We start from the raw sequence: 15,587 nt of genomic DNA, 5'->3' as shown, positions 1-15,587 counted from the left end.
CATAAACCTATCAGGATTTCAATGGAAAGTGTGGGTCTGCTACTGGCCAATGAGATAGTCAAGTTATTAGGATTGTTATTGTTGTTGTGTGCCTTCAAGTCATTTCAGAATTTGGGTGAGCCTAAAATTAGGAGACCTGGTGGCGAAGTGTGTTAAAGCACTGAGCTGCTGAACTTGCAGACCGAAAGGTCCCAGGTTCAAATCCCGGGAGCGGAGTGAGCGCCCGCTGTTAGAATCATAGAATCATAGAATCATAGAATAGTAGAGTTGGAAGAGACCTCAAGGGCCATCTAGTCCAACCCCCCGCTAAGAAGCAGGAAATCGCATTCAAAGCACCCCCGACAGATGGCCATCCAGCCTCTGCTTAAAAGCTTCCAAAGAAGGTGCCTCCACCACATTCCGGGGGAGAGAGTTCCACTGCCGAACAGCCCTCACAGTGAGGAAGTTCTTCCTGATGTTCAGGTGGAATCTCCTTTCCTGTAGTTTGAAGCCATTGTTCCGTGTCCTAGTCTGCAGGGCAGCAGAAAATAAGCTTGCTCCCTCCTCCCTGTGACTTCCCCTCACATATTTGTACATGGCTATCATGTCTCCTCTCAGCCTTCTCTTCTGCAGGCTAAACATGCCCAGCTCTTTAAGCCTCTCCTCATAGGGCTTGTTCTCCAGACCCTTAATCATTTTAGTTGCCCTCCTCTGGACGCTTTCCAGCTTGTCAGCATCTCCCTTCATCTGCGGTGCCCAAAACTGGACACAGTATTCCAGGTGTGGTCTGACCAAGGCAGAATAGAGGGGGAGCAGGACTTCCCTGGATCTAGACGTTATTCCCCTATTGATGCAGGCCAAAATCCCATTGGCTTTTTTAGCTGCCGCATCACATTGTAGGCTCATGTTTAACTTGTTGTCCACGAGGACTCCAAGATCTTTTTCGCACACACTGCTGTCAAGCCAGGCGTCCCCCATTCTGTATCTTTGATTTCCATTTTTTCTGCCGAAGTGAAGTATCTTGCATTTGTCCCTGTTGAACTTCATTTTGTTAGTTTTGGCCCATCTCTCTAGTCTGTCAAGATCGTTTTGAATTCTGCTCCTGTCTTCTGGAGTGTTGGCTCTCCCTCCCAGTTTTGTGTCGTCTGCAAACTTGATGATCGTGCCTTCTAACCCTTCGTCTAAGTCGTTAATAAAGATGTTTTTTTTTTTTTTTTAATTTTTTTAAATTTTTTTATTGTTGTTTTGTCATCTTATCCCACTCCCACCCTCCCACCCTCCCCTCCTTGTACATACACTTTATACAACAAACTACAGAAGTTACATTTGAAATATCAATCTCAATCTTAATTTTTCCACTCCACATCTTAGTACATTCTCTAAATAGTTCTTAACTGGTTCCCACATCCCCTTGATTATTGCAATATTTTCAATTTTATCTATATTATTCCATTTGCAATTTGTGATTTCTACATTTAACATATCAATTATATACTTATACCAATTCGTCAGAGTCCATTTTGTTTTATCTTTCCAACCGCTCACTAAAACAATTTGTGCACATGCTATTAATTTGTCAATCATTTTTTCTTTTTGTATATTCTTCACTTCTGTTATCCTTGCATGTAGTACATTTCTATTAACTATTACTATTTGTAGATTTAGCATTCTATTGATTTCTCCTTCAACCATTCTCCAGTATTCTTGCACCCGATCGCACTCCCATATCATATGATTGAACACCCCTCTTTGTTCACAACCGTGCCAACACCTATCTTTCATCCCTGGTAAAAACCGTGAAAGTTGTGCAGGAGTTCTGTACCATTTTTGTAACATTTTCCTTCTTGCTTCCCTTAATACATTGTACTTTTCTTTTGCTATATTACTTATTTCCCTTTGTATATCTTCCCTCTCAATTTCCATGTCCATTCTCCATGTTTGGAAAATTTCCTCTACTATTTCTTCTTTTACCGTTATAATTTGTTCATACAGATCTCCTGCCACCTTCTTTTCCTCTCTCAAACATTTCCTAATCGCCTTCTCAAATGGACTGTCCTGTTCTCTAATTTTTTCTCTCAATCTAAAAATTTCCTGTCTTATAGCCCAGCTTTGAATCCAATTCCCTGATCCTATCCAATTCTGAATTTCTTTTTGTTCTACAGGGTCTCCATCTATTGTGTACAAATCCTCCACTAACCTTTTCCCTCTACTTTCAATTGATCTCAATGTTCTGCCTATAATTTCGTTGTTATTGTAATTAATTTGCCATATAGTTGCCATCTTATTCTCATTGCCTGGACTTAGCTTCTTCTTTCTTTTTTTCCACACTTTTATTGTTCCTTTAAAAGGTTCCTTAAATTCTGCTTCTTCTCTCCTACTCCATTCCCTAAATATTATTTCTTTTTCTTTAGTATTATTTATTATCTTCTCCATATTTGCCCATTTTTTTTTAGTATACTGTATTTCCAATAATCTTTGGATTTGAAACGCATCGTGATAGACTTCTAAACTTGGAATCCCCCAGCCTCCCTCTTCCTCTTTTGCATTTAACCATTTGTCCCTTATTCTGGGCCTTTTTCCTCCGACTGCCCATTTTCTTATTCTCCTGTCCCATGTCTTTAGTGTCTTCCTATCTACTGTGTTCGGTAATGTTTGAAATAAATATGTCAATTTTGGTATTATGAACATTTTTAGTGCCCTTATTCTGTCCACTCTTGTTAATGTTTTTCCTTCCCAATTCTTAAACTGTTTCTCTATTACCTTCCATTTTTGTTTATAATTCCCCTTGACTATACTCTTTGGGTTTTTATATATCCATACTCCTAAGTATTTCAGCTTCTTTAGTCCTAATCTTAACCCTGATATTTTCCTAATCTCCAGTTGTTCCCTTGGTGGGGTATTAAGACATAGTATCTCTGACTTTTTAATATTAACGAATAGTCCTGATATATTTTTAAATTCTTCCAGTTTTTTAATAATATCTTTTACCATAATTAACGGTTGACTTGTAATAATCATTGCATCATCGGCAAAGAAATTAAGCCTTATTTCTTCCTTTTGTCCTCCTCCCTTTTCTATTTTGTACCCTGTCCAATTGGTGCTATTCCTGATACTTTCAGCTAGCATTTCTATCGCTATTACAAATAAAGTGGGGGATAATGGACAACCTTGTTTTGTACCATTTAAAATTGGTATCTCTCCTGTCCTTCCATTATTCACCCTTATTTTTGCTTTACAGTTGCTGTACAATTGTTGCAGCGTTTTGCAAAAGTTTTCCCCCATATTCAACTGTTGACATAATCTTAACAGATAATTGTGATTGACTTTATCAAATGCTTTGTAAACATCCAATTTGAGAATTCCCATTTTTTTCTTATTCGAATTTGCATGATTCATTGCAATTACTACATTTTTTATTGGATCCCCAATTTTTCTTCCCTTCACAAATCCATATTGATCCTCTTTGATTATTTTTGGCATTATTGTTTCCAATCTTTTTGCTAAAATTTTTGTAAATATTTTATAATCTTGATTGCATAGACTAATGGGTCTGTATGACCCTGGTTGTGTTAAATCTCTCCCCTTTTTGGGTATAGTTATAATTTCTGATACTTTCCATGTTAGGGGGACTTTTTGCTTAGTGTATATTTCATTGAACAATTCTGTTAGGTGTGGTGCCAACTCTTCCATAAATGCTTTATAATATTCTGCTGGAAATCCATCTGGCCCTGGTGACTTGCCTCCCTTTAACCCTTTAATTGCCCTTATTGTTTCCTCTTGCGTTATTGGTTGGTTTAATAACTCTCTGTCTTCCTCTGCAATTTTTTCTCTGATATTTAAGTTCCCTTGCATTACCCTCTCTTCCTTATATAGATTTTTATAATATTTTGCCATTATCTCCCTAATCTTACTTTGCTCCTCTTGTTCTTTCCCATTTTCGTCTTTCAATCTCTTTATCCATGTTTTTTCTTTTTTCTTTTTCAAATAGTAAGCCATCCTCTTCATTGATTTTATATTCCAACTTTGGGAATAGCTTTTAACGTATAGATATTTATTTATTATATTCCTTTCCTCAAATGCTTCTAATTGGTTTTTTTTCTCCTTTAGCTCTCTCCAAATCTGTCTATCCTTAGTCCTTTTATGTTTGTCTTGCAGGGTTTCTATTTCTTTTATTCTCTTATCCTGTTCATTCCTCCATCTTCTTCTAAGATTTACCTCTAAACTTATACAGTGACCCCTTATCACTGCCTTACTTGCATCCCAAATTATATCTTTAGTTACTTGTCCATTGTCATTGGTCTCAAAATACTTATTTATTTATTTCCTAATTGTTTCATATTCTTCCTCTCTACTGTTTAAAACTGTGTTATATCTCCAGGTTCTTTCTTTTCTTTCTATTTCTAATTTTACTTTTACTCTTAATGGTGCATGATCCGATAAATGTATTGGAAGTGTTTTTGCTTCTAGAATCACTGATTGGTTTGTATTTTTCCCCAGAATATAATCTATTTTGCTATATGTGTCATGTCTTCCCGAGTAATATGTCCATCTATTATTCTCTGGTTCCCCTTCTAATAAATCATTCATGTTGTATTCCCTTATATTTAACTTTCTATTACTATTTTGCCTTGTTGTTACCAATTCCAGGTTATAATCTCCTGCACAATACACTTCTCCTTGTGCAAACTTATCAATTTCCCCAAATAGCTTTTTTAAATACTTTTTTTGATTTTTGTTTGGGGCATATATACACACTAAAGTGATTCTAATTTTTTCAATTTTCCCTTTAATCATTACCCATCTCCCATCTGAATCCCTTTTTACCATTTCCACTTGGAAGTCTATTGTATTTTTAATTAAAATTGCCACACCCCGTGCTCTATTTGAACCTCTCGATTCATACACCTGTCCCCAAATCCTATCATTAAATAATGGAGTATGGTCCTTTCTCTTATGACATTCTTGTAAAAGCAGAATGCCAACTTTATAATCCTTTACCATTTTCATAACTTTTGCCCTTCTTTGTGGAGTTGATAAACCATTAACATTATGAGACATTATTACTACTTCACCCATAACCAGGTATTATTTGCATTTACCCTCCTGTAGTTTCTTTCCCCTGTCTGCTTGTCTTCCCATCCTCCCCCATGCCCCCCAGAGTCCAGACCTCTCCCTCCTCCCATCAGAGGGAGACCTGAAAGAGTTTTCCCTTTGTTCTCTTCCATTCCCAGACTCCCTCCCACCGGTGACTGCGTTGCCATCCACTGCTCTCCCCTCCTGCATCATCTTTTACCCCTTTAACCCCATTTGTCCAAATTTCATTATTCCACAAATGTTAGGCTGTTCATTCTTAAGTCTCTGTACTAGATCTCGTTTCAATTCTTCTATTCTCCTCTCTAATTTTCTGTTTTTTAAGATCTCTTAATTGTTTTTCTATAGATTTAATTTGTTCTAAATCCAGGTCCTTCAAATTCCTTAAAGTTCTCTTTTCTTCCCTGTCCTTTGGATCTCCCATTGCAAATAGACTCTGAAGTAAGTCTGTCTCTGTTGGTCCGCCTCTCTCTGCAGTCTCCAGCTCCCTCGATGCTTCTTGTCCAGTCGGCTTGTCCTTGGTCTTATCTGATTCCTCCTCCAGACCGTCTGTTTCTTTTCCGTCTGTATCCAGTTTTAACTGTTTAAGCATTTTCCTCCCACTTTCCAAGTCGGAAGCTTTATATAATTTATTGTCTTTATATACAATTAGGGTGGCTGGAAAAGCCCAGGTATAACGTTGTCCTTTCCTTTCCAAAGTTCCTGTAATTTCCCTCATTTCTGCTCTCTTTCCCAATGTCTCTGAAGATAAATCCAGGAGTGGCCATACTTTACTGCCAGCCAAGGTCAGGTTCTTCATTTTCCTCAATTTTCGATAAACAATGTCCCTTTCAGCCTCCCTTGTGAACCGTATCAAAATATCCTTGGGTTTCCTGCCTCCTCTGAAAGCCCAATGTATCCTCTCGATTCCTTGCGATGGGACCTGAGCATTTGTTGCAAGCCACTCAGCTATAACTCCCTTCAGATTCTCCTTTATCTGAAGACTCTCTCCTGCTGCTCTCAAACGCAGATTGGCTCTTCGGGATCTGTCCTCGAGGTCAGCAACTTTATCTAGAAGTTTTCTATTAATGTCTCTCAGAGTGATTAATTCACCTTTTTGTCTTCTGATCTCCGCTGCTGCCTCCTTAAACTTTTCTTGGCATTCTTCCACTTTATTCTCTATCAGCCCGAGTTTGCTATTAATTTGTGTGATTTGCTCTCTTGTCTGCTCATTTCCCTGTCTTAAAATCTCCATGTTTAATTTAAGATGTTCCAATGTAGTTATAATTTTGTTCAATTTTTCTTCCTCCCCTTCCTTCTCCTTTCTGTCCGCCATACTCACAGTTGTCCGAACTTCTGTTTGGATTCTGAGATTTATGGCTTCAGTCACCTTTGATTGTGACCTCCCAGCCTTCTCTCTTTTCTCCTTTGATCCGGACTCCAGTTAAGGAGAGATTTATGACCCTTTATGGGCTTTTTGAGGCTTTAATTGCCTTTATAGTTAGGAGAGCAATTAGGCACGTCTACTCTCGTTGACGCATGCGCAGCTCCCCCGTTAATAAAGATGTTGAACAGAACCGGGCCCAGGACGGAGCCCTGCGGCACTCCACTTGTCACTTCTTTCCATGATGAAGACGACGCATTGGTGAGCACCCTTTGGGTTCGTTCGCTTAGCCAATTACAGATCCACCTAACCGTAGTTTTGTCTAGCCCACATTTTACTAGTTTGTTTGCCAGAAGGTCGTGGGGGACTTTGTCGAAGGCCTTATTGAAATCTAGATACGCTACATCCACGGCATTCCCTGTATCGACCCAACTCGTAACTCTATCGAAAAAAGAGATCAGATTAGTCTGGCATGACTTGTTTTTGGTAAATCCGTGTTGACTATTAGCAATGACCGCATTTGTTTCTAAGTGTTTGCAGACCACTTCCTTAATGATCTTTTCCAGAATCTTGCCTGGTATTGATGTGAGGCTGACCGGACGGTAATTGTTTGGGTCGTTCTTTTTTCCCTTCTTGAAGATAGGGACCACATTCGCCCTCCTCCAATCTGCTGGGACTTCTCCTGTTCTCCAAGAACTCTCGAAGATGATTGCCAGTGGTTCTGAAATAACTTCCGCTAGTTCCTTCAATACTCTTGGATGTAGCTGATCTGGCCCTGGGGACTTGAATTCGTTTAGAGTGGCCAGGTGTTCCTGGACAACTTGTTTCCCTATTTGGGGTTGGATTTCCCCCAATCCTTCGTCCATTCCATGTTGCTGAGGTTGAAGATGGCTTTCTTTTTGTGAGAAGACCGAGGCAAAGAAGGCATTAAGCAGTTCTGCCTTTTCCCTATCCCCTGTCACCATCACCCCATCTACTCCTTGCAGTGGCCCTATCGCCTCCTTTTTCTTCCTTTTTCTACCAACATAAGCAAAAAAACCTTTTTTGTTGTTTTTTATGTCCCTGGCAAGCCTGAGCTCATTTTGCGCTTTAGCCTTGCGAACCTTTTCCCTACAGGAGTTGGCTATACGTTTGAATTCTTCTTTGGTGATTTCTCCCCTTTTCCACTTCTTGTGCATGTCACTTTTGAGCTTTAGCTCAGTTAGAAGTTCTTTGGACATCCATTCTGGCTTCTTTGCACTTGTCTTATTTTTCTTCTTTGTTGGCACTGTTTGCATTTGCGCCTTGAGTATTTCACTTTTGAGAAACTCCCATCCATGCTTAACTCCCTTGTTTTTTAATATCGGCGTCCATGGAATGCCGCTCAGTAATTCCTTCATTTTTTGGAAGTCAGCTCTCTTAAAGTCCAGAATGCGTGTTTGACTTGTCTTAGTTTCAGCATTCCTTTGTATTGCAAACTGCAGGAGCACATGGTCACTTGCCCCTAAGGATCCAACCACTTCAACTGTATTGATCAGGTCTTCCACATTTGTTAAGATTAGATCAAGAGTTGCTGATCCCCTTGTTGCCTCTTCTACCTTCTGGACCATGAAATTATCTGCAAGGCAAGTGAGGAATTTGTTGGACTTTGTACTCTTGGCTGAGTTTGTTTTCCAGCAGATATCGGGATAATTGAAATCGCCCATGACTACTATATCTCTTCTTTGTGCCTGTTTGGTCAGCTGTTGACAGAAGGCTTCATCAAGTCCTTCATCCTGACTCGGAGGTCTGTAGTAGACACCCACGACAAGATCTTTTTGAGTCCCGGTTCCCTTGATTCTTATCCAGATGCTTTCAAGCTGGTTTCCCGGATTACAGTCTTGCATTTCTTCTGCAACGTAGCTGTTTTTGACATATAAAGCTACTCCCCCTCCTCTCCCCTTTGTTCTATTTATGTGAAAGAGGTTATAGCCCTCAATGGTTAAATTCCAGTGATGGGAGTCATCCCACCAGGTTTCAGTGATGCCTATGACATCGTATGTGTGGTGCTGTGCTAGGAGTTGGAGTTCGTCTTGCTTATTTCCCATGCTCTGAGCATTAGTGTAAAGACATGTAAGCCCCTGTGACCTCCCCTCGAACTGTTTATTTGGGATTATTGTGCTCTCTGTACTTGGTCCTTGCTGTGTTTGTGCAGCCCTCCTTTTAGCCTTTCGGCGGTTCCCTGTGGTCGTGGGTAATATAGTGTTCGCCAGGCTGTTGTTCCCCTCCCCCAGTGGATTTAGTTTAAAGTGCGCCTGATGAGGTTTGTGAGTCTGTGTGCAAAAAGATGTTTTCCTACTTGTGTGAGATGCACCCCATCGCTTGCCAGTAGTCCATCCTCTTGGAAGAGTAGACCATGGTCAAGGAAGCCAAAATGCTCCTCTTGACACCATTTTCTGAGCCAGTTATTGACCTGTACTATTTTTCCGGCCCTTGTAGAGCCATGTCCTACAACGGGGAGGAGGGATGAAAAGATCACATGTACATTATACAGTTTTAGCTTTGTTCCCAGAGCTCGAAAATCATTTGTGATCTTTTGAAAAGTATGCCTAGCGGTGTCATTGGTACCTACATGAATCAACATAAGGTGGGGAGGGTGATGGGGCTTTAGGAGCCTGCTGAGCCTCTGAGTGATATGGTGTATTTTTGCCCCCGGGAGGCAGCATGTTTCTCGAGCCATCCCATCCGGTCTGGAAATGATGGCTTCCGTTCCTCTAAGGAGGGAGTCACCTACTACCAAGACCTGTTTCCTTTGAGGATTGACAGGGTCCCTTTTGTGCAAGACAGTGTGTATGTCCCCTGAAGAGTGTTCCTGTTGAAGTGAATCATGTAGGTGTAAAGTGTTGTCCTCCTCCTCAACATCCCCAGTGCATTCATCAATGACAATCCATTGAGATACATCCGAGAGCCCATTACTCTCCCAAGGATGTTCCTGTTGCTCCTGGTCTATGATTGGGGATGGAGCATTTGCATGATTACATAAGTGTGACTGTGGTGATGCACTGTCCCTGTCAGGGCTATCCCCTGCGCATTGATCCAGGATGGTCCACTGAGTTAGCTCCAGCTCCTGCCAACCTAGCAGTTCGAAAACATGCCAATGTGAGTAGATCAATAGGTACCGCTTCGGTGGGAAGGTAACGGCGCTCCATGCAGTCATGCTGGCCACATGACCTTGGAGGTGTCTACAGACAACGCCGGCTCTTCGGCTTAGAAATGGAGATGAGCACCAACCCCCAGAGTCAGACATGACTGGACTTAACGTCAGGGGAAACCTTTACCTTTACCATATGGCAGTATCCTCAGAGGTTGTGAGGTCTGTTGGAAAACTACGCAAGGGATGTTTATATATCTGTGAAAGGTCCAGAGTGGGAGAAAGAACTCTTCTCTGTTGGAAGCCAGTGTGAATGTTGTAATTAATCACCTTGATTAGTATTAATGGCCTTGCAAGCTTCATTCCTGCCCTGGGGAATCCTTTGTTCTGAGGTTTTAGCTGCCCCTGATTGATTCATGTCTGGAATTCCTCTGTTTTCAGAGTGTTGTTCCATATTTACCGTTCATGATTTTAGAGTCTGTTAATACTGGTAGCCAGATTTTGTTCATTTTCATGGTTTCATGGCTTTGATTGTGCTTTTCCTGCATGGCAGAGGGTTGGACTAGAAAGCCCTTGGGGTCTCTTACAACTCCTTGATTCAAACAGGTCTCGTCAAACTGCAGCCTTCCAGCTGTATGGGCCTCCAACTCCTAGAATTCCTGACCCTTGAACAAGCTGGAGAGAACTTCTAGGAGTTGAAGGCCCAAATAGCTGGAAGGCCACAGTTTGAAGAGGCCTGGAATAGAGTGTCCAGATCTTGCAAGTTTATTTATTTATTTATTTGCAGTATCTTATATCCCACCCTTCTTTCTCACCCTGAAGGGGACTCAAGGCAGATCACAATGTACACATACATGGCAAACATTCAATGCTATTAGACATACGACATATAGACAGACACAGAGGCAATTTAACATTTTCCAGCTTCCGGCATGAGGGTATGCTCGTTTCCGGCAACAGGGGGAGCTGCCGCTTCACCGTCCACTTGTGACACCGAGTCCTTGATGGAGTCCTTCCTCATTCCTTTCTGCACGCTGTTGGCGGTTTTATGGTGTCGTAAATGAGTTAAATTAGCCTCCCCACATAAAGCGGTACCTAGATTTTCTACTTGACAGATACAACTGTCTTTCGAGCTGATTAGGTGAACAGCAAACTAGGCTATTAGGTGGTCAGGAGCTCAATCCGACCTGGGCTTCGAACTCATGACCTCTTGGTCAGTAGTGATTTATTGCAGCTGGCTACTAACCAGCTGCGCCACAGTTTATAGTTCTACTTTATTCCGCCTTGGTTAGACCTCACCTGGAATGTTCCCATAATCTCCCAATCAAGTGGCCAAGGAGGAATGATTGTTTTGAGGATTGCAACTCCCATAATCCTCCAATCAATATGGCCAAGGAGGAATTATTGTTTTGAGGATTGCAACTCCCATAATCCTTTAATCAATATGGCCAAGGAGGAATGATTGCTTTGGGAACTGCCACTCCTATAATCCCCCAATCAAGTGGTCAACAATGAATATTTGATCTGAGGACTGTAGCTCCCATAATCCCCCAATGGACACACCGTTGATGAGCCTTGTGTACAGTTTGCTGGACGCAAAGAGGTAAACTGAAGGCAAGCAAGCATCTGTGAAAAGGATCTAGAGGCCTCAGAAACCAAGTATGGTGCTGCAACTAAAAAGACCAATGCGATTGTAGACTGAATCAACAGGAATATCGTATTTAAACAAATGCAGTTGAACTGCTGTGGCTCAATGTTACGGATTCGTGGGAGCTGGAGTTTTACTTCTCTGCCAAAGAATATTGTTGCTGCACCAAACTGCAAATCCCAGGAGCCATGGCTGCTCAAGTGGTGCCAAACTGCATTAACTCCACAGTGTGGATGTGCCCAGAATCACTGTTATGGAAGTGGGTTCATGGGATGGCCTGCTTGGTGCAATGAGGTCCCAAAGGTTTTTATTTACTACATTGTAAAATTAATGCAGTTTGAGACCTGGGATTTGTAGTGTAGATGCATCTTTTTAATCACACGTAAAAAAAGGATATTGTAAAAGTTATTGTGTTGTACACGAAGTGTGGAAATGCTTACTTGAGTGAGCGCTCCTCTACGGCTCCCTCTGTGCTTGAAACCGAACCGTCCAGGAACAAATTATTCTGTTTGCTCCCCAGTTTAATGGCTCCCGAGAGAGAGGAAAATCCTCCTAAAACCCACCTGGAGCCATTAAAAGGGGCTTAACATGCTTTTTTAAAAGGCAACTTTCCTGCAGTTGGCCGGGAATTGAACCCGAGGCCATAAGCTCAGGATGAGCCAAGCCAAGGGAGGTCATGCTGGGAAAGTCAGCTCCCTAGACCTCACTCAGATCCTAGAATCTCCACTTAAACACAGACTACAAGTCCCAGAATGTAGCAGGAAAGACTGCTTTGTGGATTACAGCTTCCATAATCCCTCAGCAATGACTCCAAAGAGGGAGGACTGCAACTCCCATAATCCTTCAATCAATTGGTCAAGAAGAAATGATTGTTTTGGAGACTGCAACTCACATAATCCCCCAATCAATTTGTCAAGGAATGATTGTTTTGAGGATTGCCACTCCCATAATCCCCCAATCAAGTAGCCGAGGAGGAATGATTACTTTGAGGATTGCAACTCCCATAATCCCCCAATCAAGTAGTCAAGGAGGAATGATTGCTTTGAGGATTGCAACTCCCATAATCCCCCAATCAATGGACCAAGGAGGAATGATCGCTTTGGGGATTGCAACTCCCATAATCCCCCAATCAATGGACCAAGGAGGAATGATCGCTTTGGGGATTGCAACTCCCATAATCCCCCAATCAATTTGTCAAGGAATGATTGTTTTGAGGATTGCCACTCCCATAATCCCCCAATCAAGTAGCCGAGGAGGAATGATTACTTTGAGGATTGCAACTCCCATAATCCCCCAATCAAGTAGTCATGGAGGAATGATTGCTTTGAGGATTGCAACTCCCATAATCCCCCAATCAAGTGGCCAAGGAGGAATGATTGTTTTGGGGATTGCAACTCCCATAATCCCCCAATCAAGTGGCCAAGGAGGAATGATTGTTTTGAGGATTGCAACTCCCATAATCCCACAATCAATTTGTCAAGGAATGATTGTTTTGAGGATTGCCACTCCCATAATCCCCCAATCAATGGACCAAGGAGGAATGATCGCTTTGGGGATTGCAACTCCCATAATCCCCCAATCAAGTAGTCAAGGAGGAATGATTGCTTTGAGGATTGCAACTCCCATAATCCCTCAATCAATGGACCAAGGAGGAATGATCGCTTTGGGGATTGCAACTCCCATAATCCCCCAATCAAGTAGCCAAGGGGGAATGATCGCTTTGGGGACTGCCACTCCCATAATCCCCCAATCACGTGGCTAAGAAAGAAAGATTGCTTTGCAGACTGTAACTACCATGATCCCCTCACAAAGTTACCAACAACTACTGATTGCTTTGAGGACTGCAACTTCCATAAGACCCCAAGAAATTGGCCGAGGAGAAATTATTACTTTGTGGACTGCAACTCCTATAATCCACCAATCAAGTGACCAAGCAGGAATTATTGCTTTGGGGACTGCAACTCCCATAATTCCCAAATCAATTGGCCCATGACTAATGATTGTTTTGAGGATTGCAACTCCCATAATCCCCCAATCATTTGGTCAATGAGGAATGATTGTTTTGAGGATTGCAACTTCCATAATCCTCCAATCAAGTGGCCAAGGAGGAGTGATTCCCTTGGGGACTGAAACTCCCATAATCCCCCAATCAAGTGGCCAAGGAGGAATGATTGTTTTGAGGATTGCAACTCCCATAATCCCCCGATCAAGTGGCCAAGGAGGAATGATTATTTTTGAGGACTGCAACTCCCATAATCCCCCAATCAATTGGCCAAGGAAAGGATTGCTTTGAGGATTGTAATTCCCATAATCCCCCAATCAATTGGCCAAGGAGGAATGATTGCTTTGTGGATTGCAGTTCCCATAATCCTCTCATCAATTGGTCAATGAGGAATTATTGCTTTGTGGACTGCAGCCCCCATAATCTCTCAATCAAGTGGCCAAGGAGAAATGATTGCTTTGATGACTACAACTCCCATTCTCAATCAAGTGACCAGTAGGAATTATTGCTTTAGGGACTGCAACTGCCATAATCCCGCGATCAAATGGCCAAGGAGGAATGACTGCTTTGGGGACCACAACTCCCACAATCCCCATCCAACAGTGCCCATAATGCAAAAGTTATGTACTACAAATCCCAGGATATAACCAACGGAAACCATATTGGAAAAGCTATGGATTACAAATCCCAGAACCCTGCACACCCAACCCTAGCCATACTGCAAAAAAGTTAGTTTTTAGGAGTGCAACTCCCAGCATTTCTGGGGAATTCTGCTAATTGCAGCTCTGAAATCCATGTCTGGAAAGTCTGGTCCTGTTTCTTTAATGTGTTCCTTGCAGTTTTTGCAACACAAGCCTTTCTGCCAGGCCTGGAGAGGGATGTTTGGAAGAAGCTTGTTTTATTCCGGATGTTGTAAACACTAAAACTCTCCGCAGTTTTATTTCTGCCCAGCATTTAATTCCCCCCGAAAAACCACAATGGCTCCCAAAGGTCCAGAGAGGCATCTGAAAACAATAAGGATCCTATCTCTGCGGGTATGTGTATGAATCTGCTTTCAAAAAAACAATGGCACCAAAATAAAATTTCCATGGCTGAGTCTGCGGCAGGCCCCATCTCAGGTAGCGTGGCCGAGCGGTCTAAGGCGCTGGATTTAGGCTCCAGTCTCTCCGGGGACGTGGGTTCGAATCCCACCGCTGCCAATCACTTTTGAATATTTTATAAAGTTAAATTTCGCTGAGTTGTCTAAAATCAGCAAAAAAAAATAAAAAAGAGCGAAAGAAGGGAAAACATCCTTTCATTCTATTTTGTTTTTCCACTTCCAACCGGGAGAAGAAGTATTCTCATATTACCAGTTTCCAGCTCCATTGCTAGCAAGCAAGCGTTGGTGGTATAGTGGTGAGCATAGCTGCCTTCCAAGCAGTTGACCCGGGTTCGATTCCCGGCCAACGCAATTAATTTTTTTATCCCTATGTAAATTTTTATTTTGGTTTCTAAATGCTTTTCAGCAACCTTGAAGTTGTTTTGTTACAGTCCGTGGTTGTAAAAGGATGCTAAGGAGGAACACAGCACAACATATTCAAGGGTGAGTCCACACTGTAGAGTGAATGCAGTTTGACATCACTTGTATCAAATGATCCTTAAGCCATGTGCACAAGTGTTTATGAACATACATTATTTTAGGCTTTATACATGGATCTGTTCTCCTAGAGATCTTATTATGTAGAGGCGAATACAGTAGAGTCTCACTTATCCAACACTCGCTTATCCAACGTTCTGGATTATCCAATGCATTTTTGTAGTCAATGTTTTCAATACATCGTGATATTTTGGTGCTAAATTAGTAAATACAGTAATTACTACATAGCATTACTGCGTATTGAACTACTTTTTCTGCCAAATTTGTTGTTTAACATGATGTTTTGGTGCTTAATTTGTAAAATCATAACCTAATTTGATGTTTAATAGGCTTTTCCTTAATGTCTCCTTATTATCCAACATATTCGCTTATCCAACTTTCTGCCGGCCCGTTTATGTTGGATAAGTGAGACTCTACTGTATTCCAAAAGGCTTCTGGACTCAACCTGTATATTTTACATATCAGGAGTTGGACTAGATGACCCTTGAGGTCCCCTTTTATTTTTGCATTTCTGTCAAATCATGCATGGACTAAAACTCATACATAGAAGCCATGAACAGTACACATCTGCATTTTAGATGGATTAGGAATCATCTGGTTTCCCCTGTAATAGGCAGTAAGAGCACCTAAGGATTCGGAGAGCTTCTGTTCAATCATTTCAAAGCTCCCTGCTTGAGCGGTGATGGCACGATCGTCAGCATAGATGAAATTCTCTATCTCTTCTGGAAGTGGCTGGTCATGGTCCAAATTTTTTTTTCC

General features: G+C 41.7%; 2 non-coding genes across 2 annotated transcripts; both read left to right on the top strand.

The window, feature by feature from the left end:
• The first annotated feature begins 14,309 nt into the window (after nt 1-14,309).
• trnal-uag (transfer RNA leucine (anticodon UAG)) lies at nt 14,310-14,391 on the top strand. The gene has a single exon. It is a non-coding gene; the product is annotated as a tRNA-Leu (tRNA).
• Nucleotides 14,392-14,570: 179 nt separating this feature from the next.
• trnag-ucc (transfer RNA glycine (anticodon UCC)) lies at nt 14,571-14,642 on the top strand. The gene has a single exon. It is a non-coding gene; the product is annotated as a tRNA-Gly (tRNA).
• The last annotated feature ends 945 nt before the right edge of the window (nt 14,643-15,587 follow it).

The sequence above is a fragment of the Anolis carolinensis genome, chromosome 6 (assembly GCF_035594765.1).
Source record: "Anolis carolinensis isolate JA03-04 chromosome 6, rAnoCar3.1.pri, whole genome shotgun sequence".
Classification (NCBI taxonomy): Eukaryota; Metazoa; Chordata; class Lepidosauria; order Squamata; family Dactyloidae; genus Anolis; species Anolis carolinensis.
The sequence above is the reverse complement of the archived record's forward strand: the minus strand, read 5'-3'. Positions and strand labels throughout refer to the sequence as shown.